Source organism: Pinus tabuliformis, chromosome 5_2 (genome assembly GCF_031772625.1).
Source record: "Pinus tabuliformis cultivar Carrire ecotype Pingquan chromosome 5_2, CPIR1, whole genome shotgun sequence".
NCBI lineage: Eukaryota > Viridiplantae > Streptophyta > Pinopsida > Pinales > Pinaceae > Pinus > Pinus tabuliformis.
In genome coordinates this window covers 1,049,380,986-1,049,403,480 of record NC_142306.1, presented here as the reverse complement: position 1 = coordinate 1,049,403,480, position 22,495 = coordinate 1,049,380,986, and the positions used below count along the sequence as shown (strand labels likewise).

Below are 22,495 nucleotides of genomic sequence, written 5' to 3'. Positions count from 1 at the left end.
AAAATTTGAATTGTTTGTAAATAGAATTTCCAATTATACTTTTGGGACCACCAATCATAATTTGGAAGCACATGTTATTTTACAAAGGTTAAACAAAGAATCAAATTTAAAGTTCCTTTTAAAAAGGCATTTATTTGAAAAGAAAAAAAATGGGTTTCATTTAATTTTTTTTTAAATGTTTTTATCAAATAAAAAAGTCAAGGGTTTTATTTTTAAAAAAGTGACTTTACTATATTGTATTAAAACAAAAGGGAAATACATTTAGAAAAATATTTTTTATTTTTATTTTTGAAAGGGATATTATAAAAAAAGGGTGCACATAAGCATTTGAAAAAATGGTTTCTTCGAGCACTTTGCCACAAACCCTGATAAGAATGAAAACATTTTTGCAAGCCTAAGATTGTTGGGATACCTTGCAAAATAGTTATGTAGAGACTACCCAAGAACAATTAGTAGCTATGAATAATAACCATAGGAATGCCATTGTAGAACTCAGAAATAAGGAGCACAAAGCGAAATGTTGGATACAAAACTCATTCGCTGACTCTATCTTCGACAAGATAACCAATGAATAAACATAAAAATCAGCTTGGGATATTTTGAAAGTTGTGTATCAAGGTAATGATACAGTGAAGACTATTAAATTGTACACATTGAGAGTTGAATTTGAAACCCTGAAGATCACTGACACAAAGAATGTGGACCAGTTCATGATTAGAGTCATGGGAAAAGTCAATAAGATCAAACTCATGGGTGAAACCATTGCATACCAGAAGATTGTTGAAAAATTCCTTTGAAGCCTACCCAAGAAATATGACATGGTTGTAACAACCATTCTGGAATCTAAATATTTTACAATTTTATCAATAGAACAATTGACTAGATCACTTTGGGCACATGAAACGACTTAACGAGGAAGAATATTTCATGGAACAAGCTTTCAAATCACAACCCTCTCTTGGCAGAGATAGAGGTAGAGGATATAAATGCAAAAACAAGCAAGGCAGAGGAAAATTAGAACATCACCATGCAAAATATCGATGGAGAATTTCATGAAACCAAGCACATAAAAGAAGAACATGGATAAAATCGAATGTCCAATATTATTACTACAAGAAATTTTGGAATTATGAATGTGAGTGAAAAAGTAAATAGTCAAATCAACAAAGAGGTAGTGTCCATCTCTCCAACAATGAAGGATAATCCTCTGAAATAATGTTTCTTTCTTTCCATCTTTCTCAAGATAGTCACAACGAGGACCTTTGATTACTAAATAGTGGTTGCAACAATCATATGACAGGTAACAAAAATATACTTTCTTGCATTGATTCTTTCATATCATTTGAAATTACTCTTGGAGACTATTACCATATTAAAGCTGAAGGGAAAGGTACATTCCCTTCTTACCAAATAGAATCAACAAAAATGAATACGTGATGTTTATTATGTTCCACGTCTAAAGAATAACCTCATTAGTGTAGGACAATTGATGGAACATGGTTATGATGTAATATTCCAAGGGAGACATGTTAGATCTATGACAAACCACCCAATTGAAGGTTAATAACGAAGGTTGAAAAATCGAAGAATAGGATATTTACATCGACTCTTAGAAGTCAAAATATATCACATTATTTTTCCCACAATGTGTCAAGAATTGGTGAGTATCGACTACAATATCATAGGTATGGGAATATTCCCCTAAAGAGTCTAAGTCTGCTTCAGAAACATTCTATGGTCATTGGTCTCCCTGTTAGAATGAAAAAAATTGTAATTGTGAAATTTGGGTTCTATCCAAGCATAAAAGAGATAGATTTCCCACATCTTCCTCTAGAGAAAAATAACCTTTAGATCTTGTCCATACGAATTTAATTGACCTAATGTAGAAATAATCCATTGGTGGTAGCATTTATTTTTTGACGTCATTGATGATTATAGTAGGCAAATTCAAAGAGTTTAAAGTAGAAGAAGAAATATAGAGTGGAAAGCATTTGAAAGTAATCAGATCTGACCAAGGAGGAGAAGACAAGTCTAATGACTTCAAATCTATTTTTCAACAACAAGGAATCATCATGCATAACACAGCAAGATATACTCCACAACATTATGGAGTGGCAGAAAGGAAACACCAGACAATCATTAATATGGCTAGATGTATGCTTCGTGAGAAGAAATTATCAAATGATTATTTGGATGAAGCAATTTCAAATTCATTTTATGTTCTCCACAGATCTCCAAGAAGCATTGTCCAAGATACAATACCTCAAGATGCATGGGATGGTAAAAAGGTAAATGTATCTCATTTTAGAATTTTTGGATCAGTAGCATTTGCACATGTTCCTGAGTAGCTAAGGAATAAGCTTGATGATAGGAATGAAAGATGTATTTTCGTAGGCTATAGTGAGCAGTCAAAGGCCTATAGACTTTAAAATCAAATTACCAATAATTTTTTTTTAAATAGAGGTTAAATTTTTTGAAAATAAATCTCGATCTGATGATATTGATGAAGCTTTAAATTAGCCTCTTTATCCACCACAACTACGAATATTGTAGGTTGAAGAAGATTCATACCACTCTGAAAATGGTACCTCTTCTAACAATTAATCCACTATTGATTCAACATCATCATAATACAATAAGAAAACAAGAAGCATCAAAGAAATATGTGAGAAGGAGCATGATTTTAATAAACACAATATATATGCCTTTCATTCATCTCAACCAACCCATTTTGAAGAAACATTTAAAGAAAAAAATGGATAGATGCAATGAACCAAGAAATTGCTACCATAAAGCATAACCAGACTTGGGAATTAGTTGATCTCCCAAGAGACAAAACCAAAATTGGTGTAAAATGGGTATATAAGAACAAGCTAAATGAAAAAGGAGAAATTGAGAAACATAAGGCAGGGATAGTTACCAGAGGATTTTCACAACAGTTTGGTGTCGAATATGGTGAAACCTTTCCTCCTGTAGCAAGGTTAGACACTGTCAGAACTATTTTATCCATGACAACTCAACACAAATGGAATGTTTATCAACTTGATGTAAAATCTGCCTTCTTAAATAATATGTGGCAGGAAGAAGTTTATGTAGAGCAGCCTCCTGGTTTTTAGGTTCTAGGATTGGAGCATAAGGTATACAGATTGAAGAAAGCTTTGTATGCTTTGAAACAAGCTCCAGTATCTTGGTACAATCGCATGGACATTTGTCTCATTAAAAGTGTTTTTTGCATAAGTAACTATGATCCAACTTTGTATACCAAAACTCATGAAGGTAAAATTCTCATTATATGTCTTTACGTTAGAATACTTTGAAGAAGCAATGCGGATAGAGTTTGATATGACTAATATAGGGGTCACGAACTAAGTCTTAGGAATTGAAATTCACCAATATGCTAATGGGGGGGGGTGGTGCGCGACAGAGGGGGAATATCTAAAAAAATTAAATGTCATAAGAAAAGAGGAGAACACGAAGTAAAAAAAACTACAAAGAAACTTTTTTTATTCAAATAGAGAATAATTGTAAAAGCTACAATATGGTGGACAACATGTCCTTTTACAAAATGTGACTTGTTACTTATAGCTTTTTTTTGTTACAATACCACAAGTAAATTTCATGGGAAGGTATATACCATGGATGAACGAATACCATGGGTGGATGTCACTTACAATACTATGGGTAAATTCCATGGGTGGATAAATTTCATGAGAGGATGATTACCATGGGTAGATTCCACTTACAATACCATGGATAAATACCACGGGAGGATGAATGACATGGGTAGATGATACTTACAATACCATGTATAAATACCATTGGTGAATGAATATCATGGGTGCATGCCACTTACAATACCATGGGTAAATTCCATGGGTGGATAAATACCATGGATGGATGAATACCATGGGTAAATTCTATGGGTGGATGAATTCCATGGGTAGATGTCATTTTCCATTCAGATCATTCCTCCCTCCTTAAGAAGAAATGGTCCCCCATTGCAAGAAGTTCCCCCATGAGAAGCCTTTTTTGAATATGAAGAGCCACTTAAGAGAAGGGTTTTGTGTGGTTAACACATAACCATGATGAATGAAGATCTGAGGATAAAGATACCCTATAATTCTTATGACCAACTGTGATACTAATAGTGTGTGACCTAGAAAATAGACTTCGATGAAGTGTGGGTTTGTGGATGACCCATAACCGTGAGAAACAAAGATCTGAAGACAGAGATACCATGTAATGCGTGTGACCAACCGTGATAATAAGAGTGTGTGACCTAGAAAATGGACTTCAATGACAAGGTTTTTGTGCGGTTGACCCATAACCTTGGTTTTGTAGGTGACCCATAACCGTGATTCTTGTCAATCTACTTGGTAAAAGTGTGGTGGCTTGTATGGTAGAGTCTCCTATCCAATGAGATGTTGTAAAGGCTTATTTCACATTGTCGACCTCTTGCGGAAACTTTGTTGATAACTTCTTCTACAGATGATGGAATCAAATTCTGTAAAAGATCCAATAGAGGTATTGAAGATATATTTCTATTGATATAAGACCTTTAAACTTTTATGACCTATGGATTAAGAAAATGATTCCAGAAACTCATGGTATGCATGACTGGGCAACTTTCCAGACATGTGTAACTTCAATTGCTCATATCTCCCAAATCAGGAAACGAAATCAAATTCCGTAAAAACCCCATTTGAGCTAATAAAATACTTTCAAATGAGTTATTTTTAACCTTATAAAATGCTTTGTGGAGGTCATAGTACTTCCATAAATGTTATTAAATTTGAAACTGAAATAGCTTCAAACCCTCATTCCCATGGAGCCGTAACCTGAATTTGATACCACTGATCCAGATCTTGGGGGGGAGGCCTCCAAGATCTAAAAAATTGAAATGTCATAATAAAATAGGAGAAAATGCAGTAAACAAAACCACAATTTTTTTTTATTCAAATAGAGAATAATTATAAAAGCTACATTGTGGTGGACAATCTATCCTTTTATAAAATCTGACTTGTTATTTATGGCTCTTTTTTTTGTTACAACATCATAGGTAAATTCCATGGGAGGCTAAATACCATGGGTGAATGAATACCATGGGTGAATTAATACCATGTGTGGATGTAACTTACAATATCATGGGTAATTCGATGGGTGGATAAATACCATGAGAGGATGAATAGCATGGGTAGATGCCACTTACAATACCATGGATAAATACCATGGGAGGATGAATACCATGGGTAGATTACACTTACAATACCATGGATAAATACCATGGGTGAATGAATACCATGGGTGCATGCCACTTACAATACCATGGGTAAATTCCATGGGTGGATGAAAACCATGGGTAAATTTTATGGGTGGATGAATAACATGGGTGGATGTCATTTTCCATTCAGATCAAAAAAATTTGTTTGTCAACAAAAATATGCGACTAAAAACATCCAAAAGTTATGAATGAGAAATTGCAAACCCACCAATACACAAATTTGTCAAGGCACTAAGATGAGCATACAATATGTAACACCACTAGTTGATTCCATATTGTATAAAAGTCTAGTTGGTAGTCTGTTATTTCTCACTACAGCTAGACATGATATCATGTTTGCAGCAATTTCAATCTCCAGGTTTATGCAGTTAGCCAAGATTTATCATTGGAAGGATGCAAAATGGATCTTAAGATATATTGCAAGGACCCTAGACTATGGTTTTCTCTACACACATTTTACGGATAACTCACTTTCAGGTTATACATGCAACAATTATGCAAGAAATTTAGATGATCACAAAAGCACCTCAGGGTATGTTTTTCATCTTGTAACCAATATTATTTCATGGGCATCCAAGAAACAACCAATCATTTCAATATCTTCAGACCAAGCGGAATATGTAGTTGCCACTTGAACAACTTGTCAAGTAGTGTGGCTCAAAAGGCTATTGGAATATATTTCAAATGTTTAGAAGGAACCAACCAAGATTTACTGTGATAACAAATTTGCAATTTATTTATCAAAAAATCATGTCTATCACAAAAAGAGCAATCAGATTGACACATGTTTTCATTTCATCTTTGAGATTGTCAACGATGGAGACATATTACTTACTTTTTGTGGTTCAGAAGATAAACTTGTAGATATTTTGACAAAGCCTTTGGGAAAAAATGTATTATAATTTCAAAGAGAGGGACTGAGCATTGTAATTGCCACTACTTGTAACAGCTGAGATTAGGAGGGTGTGTTGAGATATTAATCTCACTATCTGCTAGGTTTCATAATTGTCTGCTAGGTTTCATAGTCCGTTCAGTTTAGTCGAGTTTCACTCCAGTCATTTATTGTTGTTGTCTCCAATGTAATTACATTTAACTAATTTTGAATATTGAGAGGAGTTATTCTCGCAATTCCCAATTTGTGTTCATTCTCTCTTTATTTTTTCCTTTTCATTCTTTTTAGAATTGAGTCTTATGTGATTGATTCCTTAATCTCAATTTGTAATAACTAGTGATATTAGTTTGATAGAAATTAGAAATGGTGATTAAATTTTGTTGGGATTAATTTGTAACGAGTGATGGATGATGTTGTTTAAACATGATATCCTATGAGGTCTTCGAAAGGATGGCTTACTATCATATTACCTCCAATTTAGTGAATTACCTAAAATCTAAGTTGCATGAAGATATTGTGAGCTCAACATCCAATGTCTCTAACTTGTTTGGTATAGTTTGTATCACCACTCTCATCGACACATATATTGCAGAAACTCAGTGAGGATGCTATCATACATTTACAATGTTTATATTTGTTTATTTTATGGTATGCAACTCATCTCTCTACTTTCTTCCATAGTTTTCCTTAACTAAACACATTCTCCTTTCTTCTGGTCATGATATTTGGATTAAATAAGTTTTCCTTATAGGAATATTTTCATCTTGTGTCTAAAATTTCCATGGGAAGGGACGTTCGTTGAATACATCACAATTGCCTTTTATTTTCATTGTAAATATGGGGAGAATAAACGGGATAATGGCGAAGGTGACGACCAAAAAAATGCATATTTCAAACCGAATGGGGCAAGAGAGGGATGGAGGTGGGTGACAGTGATGAGGAAAACATGGATATTTCAAATAAGATGTCGAAGAGAGGGATGGAAATGGGGAATATAATTTATACTTCAAACAGAGAGAAAATAGAGTGAAGAGGAGGAAGATAATATACATATTTCAAATTATGATTAAGCAAAGAGAGAGGGCGAGCAGCTGAGATGTACACAATGATTCTATTTTCGCTATTTCTTGAGATCAAAATTAATCACTCTATGCTTTTTAATTGGATATGATAAAATATTAGTAAAATATGTTCCATAGCCATCATAGGGAAGGATTATCCCCATAGTCTAATGAGGCCACAATTTCCCAGGGAAACAATGGAAATTATAGCATGTTTTTAAGAAAATTCGACATAATTGTTTTGAAATGAGGATTGCAACTGTTAAGCTGATTTTGGGTGAGCCGAGGGATTTTATGGTGTTGAATCCATTTCCACCATAAAAGAACTATTTGAACTATAATACCCCTATGTTTCTATGTCATATTTTATTTTGTTTTAGATTGAAATTTTTTAGATGTGATGGTTAGGAAATCGTGATGGTTTTGATTTGAAATGAACAATAAAGTATGATGATGTAATAAGTGAATTTTATTAATGAAAAGGAAATATGGAAATTTCTTGGGAAATAAACACTTGAGTTAAGAGATTCTTGCACAGATTTGGAAATCATTATTGGTGGATAAGATCAAGACAATCTTCCATTAAATAACTCCTAAAATTTCCCTACAGGTTGATTAATAAGATTTAATCTAACAGGAGAGAAAATCTATTAAATGACTCAGTTGTAGAAAAACATCAAGGGTGAAAAAGAACTGTCGCAGAGAAAAGCAGGATTTAAAGAAAAATGAGGAAACACCTTTTTCAGAAAAAAATAAAAATATAAATAAATAAATAAAAATAAATAAATAATAAAATAAAATAAAAAAATAATAATAAATTTTTTTTTAAATAAATTAAAATAAAAATAAAATAAAATAAACAAAGCATAGGACATTGGGTTGGTAGACCCATGAAAACCAGGATTCTCTTAAGGAAAAATATTCTAGGGAAGTAATCTATAAAATACATTACCTAGAATCACAAGAAGTTGTTGATTCTCTGGAAACAATATTTCAACTTGGGGGAAACTAGAGGACACAATTCAAGGTTGGGAGGAAAGTGGATTTCCAAAGTGCAGTTCCAGTTTATAAATACAGTTAGAAAATTCTAGAGAATTATTGAATGTTGGTTGTATGAAAATAATTATGAGCGTGTTGCCTATTTTGTATTTGTAAGGGTAGGATTAATAATATTCATCATATGTTCTAGTAGATCTATGATAAAATATTAGTAAAATATGTTCTCATTTCATCTTTGAGATTGTCAACGATGGAGACATATTACTTACTTTTTGTGGTTCAGAAGATAAACTTGTAGATATTTTCACAAAGCCTTTGGGAAAAAATGTATTATAATTTCAAAGAGAGGGACTGAGCATTGTAATTGCCACTACTTGTAACAGCTGAGATTAGGAGGGTGTGTTGAGATATTAATCTCACTATCTGCTAGGTTTCATAATTGTCTGCTAGGTTTCATAGTCCGTTCAGTTTAGTCGAGTTTCACTCCAGTCATTTATTGTTGTTGTCTCCAATGTAATTATATTTAACTAATTTTGAATATTGAGAGGAGTTATTCTCGCAATTCCCAATTTGTGTTCATTCTCTCTTTATTTTTTCCTTTTCATTCTTTTTAGAATTGAGTCTTATGTGATTGATTCCTTAATCTCAATTTGTAATAACTAGTGATATTAGTTTGATAGAAATTAGAAATGGTGATTAAATTTTGTTGGGATTAATTTGTAACGAGTGATGGATGATGTTGTTTAAACATGATATCCTATGAGGTCTTCGAAAGGATGGCTTACTATCATATTACCTCCAATTTAGTGAATTACCTAAAATCTAAGTTGCATGAAGATATTGTGAGCTCAACATCCAATGTCTCTAACTTGTTTGGTATAGTTTGTATCACCACTCTCATCGACGCATATATTGCAGAAACTCAGTGAGGATGCTATCATACATTTACAATGTTTATATTTGTTTATTTTATGGTATGCAACTCATCTCTCTACTTTCTTCCATAGTTTTCCTTAACTAAACACATTCTCCTTTCTTCTGGTCATGATATTTGGATTAAATAAGTTTTCCTTATAGGAATATTTTCATCTTGTGTCTAAAATTTCCATGGGAAGGGACGTTCGTTGAATACATCACAATTGCCTTTTATTTTCATTGTAAATATGGGGAGAATAAACGGGATAATAGCGAAGGTGACGACCAAAAAAATGCATATTTCAAACCAAATGGGGCAAGAGAGGGATGGAGGTGGGTGACAGTGATAAGATGTCGAAGAGAGGGATGGAAATGGGGAATATAATTTATACTTCAAACAGAGAGAAAATAGAGTGAAGAGGAGGAAGATAATATACATATTTCAAATTATGATTAAGCAAAGAGAGAGGGCGAGCAGCTGAGATGTACACAATGATTCTATTTTCGCTATTTCTTGAGATCAAAATTAATCACTCTATGCTTTTTAATTGGATATGATAAAATATTAGTAAAATATGTTCCATAGCCATCATAGGGAAGGATTATCCCCATAGTCTAATGAGGCCACAATTTCCCAGGGAAACAATGGAAATTATAGCATGTTTTTAAGAATATTCGACATAATTGTTTTGAAATGAGGATTGCAACTGTTAAGCTGATTTTGGGTGAGCCGAAGGATTTTATGGTGTTGAATCCATTTCCACCATAAAAGAACTATTCGAACTATAATACCCCTATGTTTCTATGTCATATTTTATTTTGTTTTAGATTGAAACTTTTTAGATGTGATGGTTAGGAAACCGTGATGGTTTTGATTTGAAATGAACAATAAAGTATGATGATGTAATAAGTGAATTTTATTAATGAAAAGGAAATCTGGAAATTTCTTGGGAAATAAACACTTGAGTTAAGAGATTCTTGCAGAGATTTGGAAATCATTATTGGTGGATAAGATCAAGACAATCTTCCATTAAATAACTCCTAAAATTTCCCTACAGGTTGATTAATAAGATTTAATCTAACAGGAGAGAAAATCTATTAAATGACTCAGTTGTAGAAAAACATCAAGTAAGGGTGAAAAAGCACTGTCGCAGAGAAAAGCAGGATTTAAAGAAAAATGAGGAAACACCTTATTCAGAAAAAAATAAAAATAAAAATAAATATAAATATAAATAAATAAATAATAAAATAAAATAAATAAATAATAAAATAAAATAAAAATTAAAAAAAATAATAATAAAAGAAATTTTAAATAAATTAAAATAAAAATAAAATAAAATAAACAAAGCATAGGACATTGGGTTGGTAGACCCATGAAAACCAGGATTCTGTTAAGGAAAAATATTCTAGGGAAGTAATCTATAAAATACATTACCTAGAATCACAAGAAGTTGTTGATTCTCTGGAAACAATATCTCAACTTGAGGGAAACTAGAGGACACAATTCAAGGTTGGGAGGAAAGTGGATTTCCAAAGTGCAGTTCCAGTTTATAAATACAGTTAGAAAATTCTAGAGAATTATTGAATGTTGGTTGTATGAAAATAATTATGAGCGTGTTGCCTATTTTGTATTTGTAAGGGTAGGATTAATAATATTCATCATATGTTCTAGTAGATCTATATTTTTTTATATCATATTGGTTATTGGAACGACTGTGCATGGAAAAATGGAAGTGGTTGTGTAATTAAGTGGAATTTCATGTGGATAGAAAATGAATTAGTACATTATAAATCTATGGAAATATTACTTGTTTATGAATGCATAGTCGAGCGTGTTTTAATCTAAAGAAATTTGAGTAGATAAAATAGCATAAGAGAGTAAATTTTACTATTATCGGAAGCTCATATCTTAGTTTGTTGGTATGGAGAACAAATTTTAATTCTAACGATTACTGAATATCTATGCGCGAATAAGTCAAAATGGCGTATAGTTCAATATACATAATTTTCTCTTTGATGGAGTAGGATACGATAAGAAAAGGGAGGGATCTTTCATTTTCATTAACTAGGATCACCAAATGAAGTAGTTAAATTACCACTTGATACTTAGGGTATTTATGGAGGTATTTCCCCATGCACGATTGATACAATTAATGTCCAAAGTCGCCAAAAGCAAATCAAGAGAAAGCCACCTCACAGAGAAATATATTGTGGAAAATTCGATTTCCAATTTCGAGTTTTTGAGTGACCATAAGCTCTGCAATTTTGGGGAATTATTGAATTTGTACATTCCGAAGGTTAGTTCTAGAATCATCATTTTGGATGCTCACTAGAGAAAAATAAAGTTAAAGTTATTCAATTACCAGTATTGGTATACTCAACCAAAACAAACTAATAATATATAGTAAGAGGGATTTGAAAAAGAAAATAGTTTAATAAATTCGACGGGAAAGGAAAATGTATTAGTGGTGACAAAGTTACAAGTTCATTAAGGTAGATATTAGTGACTTGAAAGAGGAACGTGTTTCCCTCAAGTATCTGACAGATATTTTAGGAAAGAAAATTTCCAGGATTGACATAATGGTTTAAGCAAGGAAGAGAAATTATTTCACTACCAACGTTGACACCAGTATCAAACAAATTTATAGATGGGCGAAACATAGATTCGAAGCAAAGAGAGACTCTGCGTAGAAAAATTGCCGAACAAAATAAAAATAAACATTGATACAGAAACTGCCTAGATGGAGAATTTCCATACTATATATATAAATAAAAACACCTCAACTAGTTATAAAAGACTGGGGACAAGACTATAAACATTCAATATTCAACATAGATAAATGAGTCTATCAAATTTACTATTCATTACTTGTGTACATCTACAGGAAGAAAAGGGTATATTTCATAATAGTGGTAGTAAAAACCCTTTCCAAGTTGAATTCAAAATCTACAGGAATTTCATCCACAAGCCACTACTATAACCATTATCTAAACAAAACGGGAACATAGAAGAAAACTCTGCAGTCACATAATAATATTTACATAGGAATAAATAATTCATAACATCTAAAAATAACGAAATACATATATCGATATAACCATTGTAAGGAAAGGAAATATGCGAATACATATCATGGAAGGAAATAAGTCGACTGAGTCTTTCTCGTGGGAAGACCTGAGTCAAGTTTAGTTGGAGGTGCAAATGCCTCATAAATATATGCACACATTTCATAAATTAAACCAACCTCAATATCAACAAATGGTTCTAGTTCCTAAGCCTTTGGTTAGCCTAAAAGGAACACAAAAATAAGGGGGGAAACCAGTAACGAACCCTAGCAAGGAAGAATTACACTGAATATGAAAATGAACCCTATTATGTATTATGCGTGAACCACTCCTTCAAGAACAAAAGATTATATGAGAAAAATGACCAAGGCACGATTAAGAGCGGTTAGCCAATGGAAGAAAACATTTCTATCCACTATTTAAACTTTAAATGGGAAAACCCTTGAACATACTTACAAGTGTTGGAGTTACCTGCAACAGTGGAACCCAGAATTAGTGCAATCCCTATTGGACAAATAGACTAACATAATGGAGTATAAATTTGTTAAAAAACCTCTAAATCAATATGGATTACTTGTTGGAGTTACCTGCAACAGTGGAACCCAGAATTAGTGCAATCCCTATTGGACAAATAGACTAACATAATGGAGTATAAATTTGTTAAAAAACCTCTAAATCAATATGGATTACTTGTTGAAGGGAAATTTTTTGTTGATAACACATTCATTTCCCTGGAAAGTGCATCATAGAGAGGAAATATAAATATTCAATTATAACTTCTCTATAATGCCAGAAGATACCAAGAATGTATACAAGAAATTACATGAATAATCTTAATAATAAAAAAACCAGAGTACCGGTGCCATGTCGAATCAACATAAGGAAAACACACTCTAGGAGGATCACCCATTTTCTACATAACGAAACAAGGTTAGAAATATCAAAACTCAAGAAGATAACAAATTATAATTGGTGTCCCTGAAAAGAAAAAGAAATCTCTATAAACCAATATAGAAATCCTTCCAAGCAGAGATATGACAGGTAAGGGACTTATTGAGATAGAACCGAGAAATGGTGTCAAGATAATATTAGTGGAATGGTAATCGAGAGGAAAAAATCCAATTGGTCCCTACCTGGCATGGAGAAGGAAGAAACCCTAGTGAGTATCTCAATGCAGAAAAAACCAGAAATTATAAAGAATTTGAAACTAGATATAGTGAAACAATTTACCTACATCAATGAGAGGTGGAATCGCAGATGACTTGGTGGATGCCACAACAATGTGAAGGGAAACAAGTTGTTAGTGTTCCTTTTCCTACCACCATGGTGTTACAGGAGCTAAACATTGTAGAGGTAGAGATGGAAACTTCTCCAATGTAGCAGATTACCCAACTTATCGCTAGAGTAAAAGAGGAGGATTCATACCTATCATCGGATTGAATACGAATCAAATATGACCATAGATGAGTGGAGGGTATACCACGCCATGTGAAATTCACATGGGCCTCGCATATGTGGCACAAAACCATTTGGGCACAAGGGCCAAGGTCAAATCCACAAACATTCTAGTAGTTAACCACGTAGAGGAAATAAATTTTTCTAAGCGCTAAAAATGAAAAGAGGGTTCGCATATAAATATGGTCATACAATAATAACATGATAGTGAAAACTTCTTTTAAAAAACTTAGCACAAATGAGAACATGCTCTCTCATAAATCATAATTAGAATACCAAGGTGGAAAGAAACATCAAGCGCCCAACCAAATAAAATAATTTGTATTAATGTTCATGCATCACTATGTATGCCAAGGTCATAGGTCTTAACACTAGCAAATGGGACCTTTCCCTAATTATAGTAAAGAAAATGGCATGACCTGTAGACCCTACCTCGTCCTAACCCTATACTTTGGATATCGCACTGGAATAGGTTGGGCATGACTCTCTCTGTAGACTAGGGTGAAGGGAGTGTAGGTGAAAGGTCTGATAGAGCAGGTGGTATACATGTAAGGGGTAAGGTAAAGGGTGGTTCATAGATGTCGTACCCTATTCAGTGATATTCCCCGAAAGAATACTTCCATCTACGAGCTTTACTCAGATGTGAGTCCTTCCGGAAGCAGTGTCAAACGAAGAAGCCCAAAAAGCATTAGCTCTCCCTGAAAAGGAAGGACAAGCAGATGCTGTTCTGCTGCTTGCTATGTGAAAGCTGCCTACACCTCCGTTGCTGCTGGTTGTGCAGCTGCTTTCATCATTGCAAAATTTATCAACACCATTGTTATATATAACTAATCAAAGTAGGATATAAGGTATTCTTGTAAACTAAGAAAGTGATTTATTGTGCCAGGAGATAGAAATCAACAAGGGAAGAAATGGTAGCTTTTGAGAAAAACATATAAGTGAAGTGGAAATCTTGTTTATATGAGAATACTATTAAAAAAAAAATACCTAAGTAGAGGACTACTACAAATGGTATTAGAGCCTCAATTTGAACACTGGGCTTGGAGAGGACCATCATAATAAAATTAATTAAGGGTAAAAGTGTAAACATGAAATAATGATAACCGGTTGTGTTATTTATAAGGTACGTGAGTGAAGCAGGCCACAATCGAATGGCAACGAAGTACCCACCAGCCATTACAGTTAGTGAAGAATTATACATTGAGTTAGGTAATGGAAGTACCCCACAAACCTCTCAATTTATGGATATTATCAGAAAACTCCAATAAGAGTTGGCGCACCTTAGGAGTAGTAATGAACCCCTGCTTAAATCTAGTGAAGAGAAGGAAAAAATGATTAGGAATCTGAAAGAAAATTCTAGTTACAAAACAATTGAACATGACGTGCCAAAAGGAAACAATGTTGAGATGGAATCAAAGAAGTTTGAAAGCAGAGGTGATTCTGATAAGACTTACTCAAAACTGTAGAAGAGAAAAAGGAGAATGGAACTGCAAGGGGAATTTTGAAAGATAAAACCCACTACTTTTGATGGGAAAAGGAGGAGGATCCAGAGACTTGGCTTCTCAACATGACGAAGTATTTTCAAGTCTATGAGTATGATAGTAATCTAAATCCCAGATTGTCCATTTAGCATTGCAAGGTAGAGCTGCTCTCCACTGGGAAGAGGCCAAAAGTGTTCATACTGTGGAGGAAAAATTGGTTTCATCGAAGGAATTCCAGAAACAATTTAGAGCTTGATATTTGAATGAAAGACACTACAATGATCATGCGAAGGGATTTTTTGAGTTAAGGTTTGGGAAGCTAATAATGGACGAATTTGTGAAACAATTTACCAATTTTCTGCAATATGTTCCTTATATTAAAGATGAGAAAGCTAATGTACAATGATTATTGAAATGTTTACTAGCCCCTTACAAAGAAAGAATTGAGTTCGATAATATGAACATAATGAATGAGGTAGTAAGAAAAGTAAAATTGTGCTACCAAAAGTTCAAGAATAGAGGTGACAGTTTTAAAAACTGGCAAAGTAAAGACAGAAATAAGATTGTAATGAGTACAAAAAGAAATAAACCATATTAGCATAAGAATTTTGGAAAGGACCATGAGTGAAAGAAATTCAGCAAGGGAAATTTCAGTAAGCCAGCACAATCTTACACTGGGTCAAAACCCATGGAACTGAACAAAAAAAAGAGAAGTGCGGTCAAGGAGAGAAAATCGATGAAGTCTTGGGGTTGTGGCAAACCACACTTATTAAGGGATTTCCCACATAATCCGTGATCTATTCAGAATACTCAAGTGGTCCACGAAGCAGCCACTGTGAATGATGTTACTAGAAATATTCCCAAGATAAGTGTTGCACTAGAACACAGATAGGTTGAGCATAAATCTACCATGATTGAGATTTAAGTTACCATTTTAAACCAATCTATTTCTATTTTAATTGATCCAGGGGCTATATTAAGTTACATTAGTCCTCAAATTGTGGAAAAATGTGAATTAAAATCTTAAAAATTCAAGAATCCATGTTTGGTATAGTTAGTAACTAGTACCAAAAGAATGGTAACAAGTTAAATAAGAGGGTGCCTCATAAACTTAAATGGCTATTCCATAGAAGTAAATTTAAAAATTATTCCTTTAGGGTCCTACAATGTGTTAATAGGCATGGATTGGTTGGAGAAGAAATGAGTGATTATAAATTGTTTAGAGAAAACAGTAAGTTGTATGAGTCAAGATGGGAAAATTCAGATGATTAAAGGTATACCAAAGGAAATATCAATTAGAAAAATATCAGCCTTGCAATTGAAAAGGTGTGTAAGGAAAGTATGTCAGTTATACATGGTGCAAGTGGAAACCAATAAACAATAAACAAAAAAATAATATTTAGAGACTCTGTCTGTCATCAACGAATTCCAAGATGTTTTCCCAGAGGAAATCCTAGGTTTAACTCCCCACAAAGACAGATTCTCCTTCAATCTAGTACCAGGTGCCACCCTAGTGTCTATAGCTCCTTATCAAATGAGTACACTAGAATTAATAGAACTAAAGATGCAGTTACATGAACTATTAGATAAGGGTTACATTAGACCCAATGTCTCACCTTGTTTGGGGGGGGGGGGGGGGGTGGTGGGTTGTTGTAACATTTGTCAAGAAAAAATAGGGCACATTTAGAATGTACATTGATTATCACCAATTGAATAAGCTAATTGTAAAAAATAAATACCCATTGCCCTGTTTTGATGAACTGTTTGATCAAGTGAAGAGATAAAATATATTTTGAAAGATTGACTTAAGGACCGAATATCATTAGCTATGGATAAAAGATGCATATGTTAACAAGACAACTTTTAGAACTAGATATGGTCACTACGAGTTCATAGTTCTACCCTTTAGTCTCACTAACACACCAATAACTTTTATGTGTTTAATGAACAATGTACTTCATAAGTACCTTGATAAATTTGTACTAGTGTTTATAGATGATATCTTAGTGTATTCCAAGAATGAAGAAGAGCACAAAGAACATCTGAAATTGGTACTACAAACTTTAAGAGAACATCAGTTGTATGCAAAACTTAGTAAATGTGAGTTTTATAATGACAAAATACAATATTTGGGTCACATCATTTCAAAAGAGGGACTGTCTATTTATCCTGAGAAGGTTAGGGCTATATTAAATTGGCCCATACCTAAATATGTGTGAGCTATCAGTGCCATTATCGGAATCACCAGATATTATCAAAGATTTATAGAAGGTTTCTCTAAATTGGCTTATCATATCACCTCTTTACAGAAAAGGGAACAAATTTTGAGTGGACATCCAAATGTCAGGAAATATCTGAAAAACTAAAATAATTACTGACAAAAGATCCTATACCAAAAATTGCAGAGCCAAACAAGGAATTTATTGATTACACTAATGCTTGTTTGGAAGGCCTTGGGGGAATTTTAATGCAGGAGAATGTTGTAGAAGCCTATGAGTCTAGGAAATTGAGACCACACGAAAGGAATTATGATGTCTATTATTTAGAGTTGCATGAATTAATACATGCCTTAAAGATGTGGAGAAACTACTTGTTAGGAAAAAAAATTACTCTGGTAACACATCATATCAGCTTGAAATACTTTTTCAGCCAACCAGATTTAAATTCTAGATAGGCAAGATGGTTGGCTTTCCTTAGTGAGTTTGAATTTGATATAAACACATAAAAGGAAAGGAAAATAAAATAGTAGATGCCTTAAGTAGGCATGCACATGCTTCAATGGGAATATTTGTTAGAAGTGTTGGGATAGGGTCCCTAGGGTTAGTTTTGGGGTTAGTTTAACACAATTTGGTAGAAGTTTTGTAAAGAATGTAAAGTCTCTGGGAAATGTGGATGTGGAGCGCACAGCTAGATAGAAGTCAAAGGGGTTTGAGCCCCTTGTTTGGGTAAATAATAGGTCAGTTATGAGACTCACCCATGGTCCACGGACCGTGGTATTGTATTGGAAAAAGCTATATATAGTTGAGTCATAGCGAGCCTAGAATAAGTAGTTAATAACTTTGAAGGAAGATTGTTGTTTTGGGCCAGTACTAAGGTAGGAAAGCTTTGTTTCATGTACTTAGGTGAAAGGGGAAGGCTCCTGCAATTGAGTGCGCAGGGCGAAGAAGTATGTAAATTGAACGTTGGAACTGAATAAAGACAGATTTTGGAGAAATACTTTGCATCTGAGTATTATTGTGAATTATGTTTATGTTATGTTTTGTTGCTTAATAATGTGTTTTCTATGAAATAATGTGTAAATGTTGCGCAAATATATTGAAACTATAATATTTATGCATGAATTAAGTGATTATATGTTTTCACGAAGATAATTGTTGAATCTACTATGATTTCTGACGAATTGGATAGATCTGCGAAGGCAGATCTAGGGTTATTAATTAGTGCACAAAAGTAGATAGAATTCTTCTTTAGGGTCTATAAAGCCTTATCGTAGACCTTCGCGAAGGTCTAGAATCCATTTTCTTAGAGTTACAGTAGCGAGCCCTAGAAGAATACTGATCTGCGCAAAGGCAGATCTGAGCTACAAGAGCTTAAGATCACTTATCACACTGTCTCTAGATGCAGAAACCTGGTTCTAGCAACCCCCCAATACTGCTTCGGGTGAAACTATAGCCTACGTTATGCAGGTTGTTGCCAAAACGACCAGCAGTTAGGGTTTTGTTGGTTGTCACAAATAACTTTGAACTTCGATCATGCCCCCTTAAGCCAACAAATGGTTCGGTTTCCGAGACCGAGATCTATCTAAGAGATGTGTGATAAATGGTTCCCTACAAAGAAAGAGATTGACAAGTGGATTGATCAAAATGTGCATGTGTTCATGGCTCAAGACAATAGGTGCCCTAAATTGTCTAAGGAGCAATGGTTGTATAGATTTTTGTACACAAACGAGTCTGACGCGTTATTTTGTTTCTTCCCTAAAGAACTACACGAGTGGTTGTCTAAATTGGGTGATAGTAAAGGGACATGGAGACTTAACGGTCCTATAGTGTCGATTCTTGAGTTGGTACGACATCTAGAAGAATCAAAAAGAAATATTGTGCTTGTTGTGGATCACTTAATTGATCACACATTGGGAAGCTTTGTGACTTATTAAAGACTGTGATTAAAATGATGTTATGTGAAAAGAGGGTTATGCAGTTACCTTGATGTTTGGGGCTATGTGAAGTAGGATATTCTTTAGAAGAAACAGAGGATCCGGCCTAGAATATAGTCCACTCATTGAACCCCCTTCAAGTGACGATGAAGGGACGATGCTAACTACATCGCGAAGTGTAGTTTAGTTAATTATGCAAGGTATTCCGACAATAACTCATTTGTTCACTCCACCTCCACGTCCACCCCCACCTCATACACCTACACCTTCACCCCCCCTCCCCCCCCACCTCCATTTCCACCATTCAACTTGGCTAACACGATGAAGATGCCGATTTTTAAAGGAACAAGGAGAGAAGATCCATAATATTTTTGGTTTGTCACAGGAGTTGTTTGGACAACACACCAGATTACATATGATAATATTAAGAAAGTGTAGTTAGTTACAGCCTTACAGGATCGTGCATTAACATGGTATATCAAGTATTGCACAGATAAAACGAACGCGACGCTGGCAGATACTCAGCTAGCTCTGAACAGGAGTTTGGTAAACCTAAGTCAGAGGCACAGTCGGTAATTGAATTTAAGGAAATCCGACAGAAGATAGATGAGACACCTTGGGACTTTTATTAGAGGTTGAAGTGCTTGATTAAGTAGGCTAATATGGTAATCACAGATTCCTAGCATCGCGACTGGTTTATAGTGTCACTCTTGCCACATTTAAGAGTACCTCTGTCACAATAAAAGATAGCAATGCAAGCGAAATACTTGGAGATCGCGATGAGGTTGGATGCCTCACCTATACAGGATATGAACCTAGGAGTGCAACATATTCATTCGTAGCTGGAAAGCCTGCACTTAGATTTCCAGAGCTTGAAGAAAGGAAAGGAAGCTTAGCCAGAGGTGTGCATTGACGTCTGGTGTCTGAAGTGCAAGAACCATGGACATGATAAGGATCATTGCCTGGTATATAAGAACTATATTATAGGGGGAGGGCTTGTTCCCTTGAAACCAAAGAATAATGTTGGGACGAGTGCGGTAGCCACACTATGGTGCGCTATTTGTCAGGTTACACGATATCATGCTACTGATAACTGCCATTTATTGCAAAACTTGTACAGACCCCTGAGCAGTTGTTTTGCAATTTATGTATGTTTGTAGGACATGATGAATTCCATTGTAGGCATTATGAGATGGTGATGGATAAAACCCCTACCTACAGGATGCAGGTAGAGAACCAGCCTCAGGACCAAGGTGCACGAGCAATGCGCGGAGCATTCCATGGCTGAGGAAGAGGAAGAGGTGGTGGACTAGATCGAGGGTGTGGGTAGGTAATCTGCTATAACTGTGGCAAAGCGGAGGACTTCGTGCGATATTGTACAAATCCCATGCATCCATCATGTCAGTATTTTTGACAAGTTGACCATTTCATAGAGGAATGTCCAGTACTTATGGAAAAGATGCAAGAAAAGAAGGTGCAGCCTATGCAGAACATTCAAATGATGAGGGTTAAGCCCCACGAGGAATATCAGAGCATAAATATTATACTGAGAAGTGGCATGGCGACTAGTGTAGATAAAGGTAAGCATCTTGAGGAAGACGGATGGGTGCACAAGGCTGCTAAGAAAGAAGTGGATTTTGATCTTAATCATGCTAAAGAAAACTTCACGGCAACCAGAAAGAACTTCCCTAAGGCCTCTACCTCAGGGAGTCATGAGAAAATTCCAGAGACTAGTGCGACACAAGAAGTAGATCCTTCAGTACTAGCTACTTTTCTGAAGACTTGTATGAAGCTTCTGCACGATCAGAAAGTAGTAGAAGGGTTGCAAGAGTTAATAGACAAGTGCGCTAATAAGGAAAAGAATCCTACTGAACAACGCACAGTAAGAAAGATTGGTAAGCATAAGACGCGAACGAGGCGCGAGATGAGGCTAACCGCGCAGATAGGCGAATATGAAATGGACTAGGTAATCTTGGATCTAGGGTCTAATGAAAATGTCCTACCTAAGCATACGTGGGAAAGGATGGGGAGACTTGTGCTACAGTGGTCTCCTATTCAGTTGCGCATGGAAAATCAATAGAAGATTATTCCAATGGGGCACTTATATGGTGTGACGGGGAACATTCAAGGTGTGAGCGTGTTAGTTGACTTTGAGATCATTGAAATAGTGGATAATAGTAACCCATAACCCGCGCTACTAGAGATTGAAAGGGATATTGATATGAACCAGGTAATCAACTTGAAGAAGTAGAAGATGACATTTGAGAAGAAGTCGCTGAGGGTTGTAGTACCACTAGACCCTACAGAAGGAGTGCATGATATTGAACCTGTTCATGACTAGGTAGAAAGTGATGATGGTCTGGATCAGATATGCAAGATAACAACGCGAGATGAGGACTGAATCAATCCTACAGCCGATGGATGAATTGCATGGGACAGGGATAGTTCCTACAGCTTAGATTTGGATGACGAGTGTTGAAAATAGCAACAAGAAATGCTAAATATAGAAGTTCTAAATTTAGTAATGCTATAAATAGCATTTCGGGATACCTTCCTATTTTAGTTAGTCCCTAAACTAAAATAGAGTAGTAAAATTCGAATTTGATCTTAGCATTTGTTTGTAAAATAATTAATTAATTCACCATGAGTTAATTAGTTTTAGAAAATCGAACATGAAGTCTATGTGGGGACATGCAACAGTTTCTCCATTAATTGAGGAATTTATCCATCAGTTAAAGAGATAAGGATGAGTTGTAAATTGAGTTGTAATTAGTTGGCTCAGTTAACTGAGTCAAGTCCAGTTAGTTTAATTCAAACAGTTTGTTGAATTAATTGTGAGTTCAGTTAGTTAATGCATGCATGCATGTAACTGCTGCACTTTAGATAACTGAATATTCTCTCATAAATAACTCATGCATCTCAGTTCAAACAGAGACCCAGTTGAGATCAGATGGAGGGATAGTGTACTATCAGTTTCTAAAATATTCCATTGTGAATATCCCTTGCATGTAGAAGGAATTCTTTCCTTGAGGATTACGCAATTACTTCTTCAAGTTTTGTGAGTGTGATGAGGCCAATTCACACACGTGGCATCACTGGACCCCAACAAAAACTGCGCAAGGAAATAGGAGGCTTGGATGGCTTGAGGAGGACATATACAATGTCTATTCACTCTATGAGCTATATTGTTTG

General features: G+C 34.7%; 1 pseudogene; it reads left to right on the top strand.

Moving 5' to 3' along the window:
* The window catches only part of LOC149162839 (protein NRT1/ PTR FAMILY 5.2-like), a 69,445-nt pseudogene that overhangs the window by 5,871 nt on the left and 41,079 nt on the right, over positions 1-22,495 (top strand).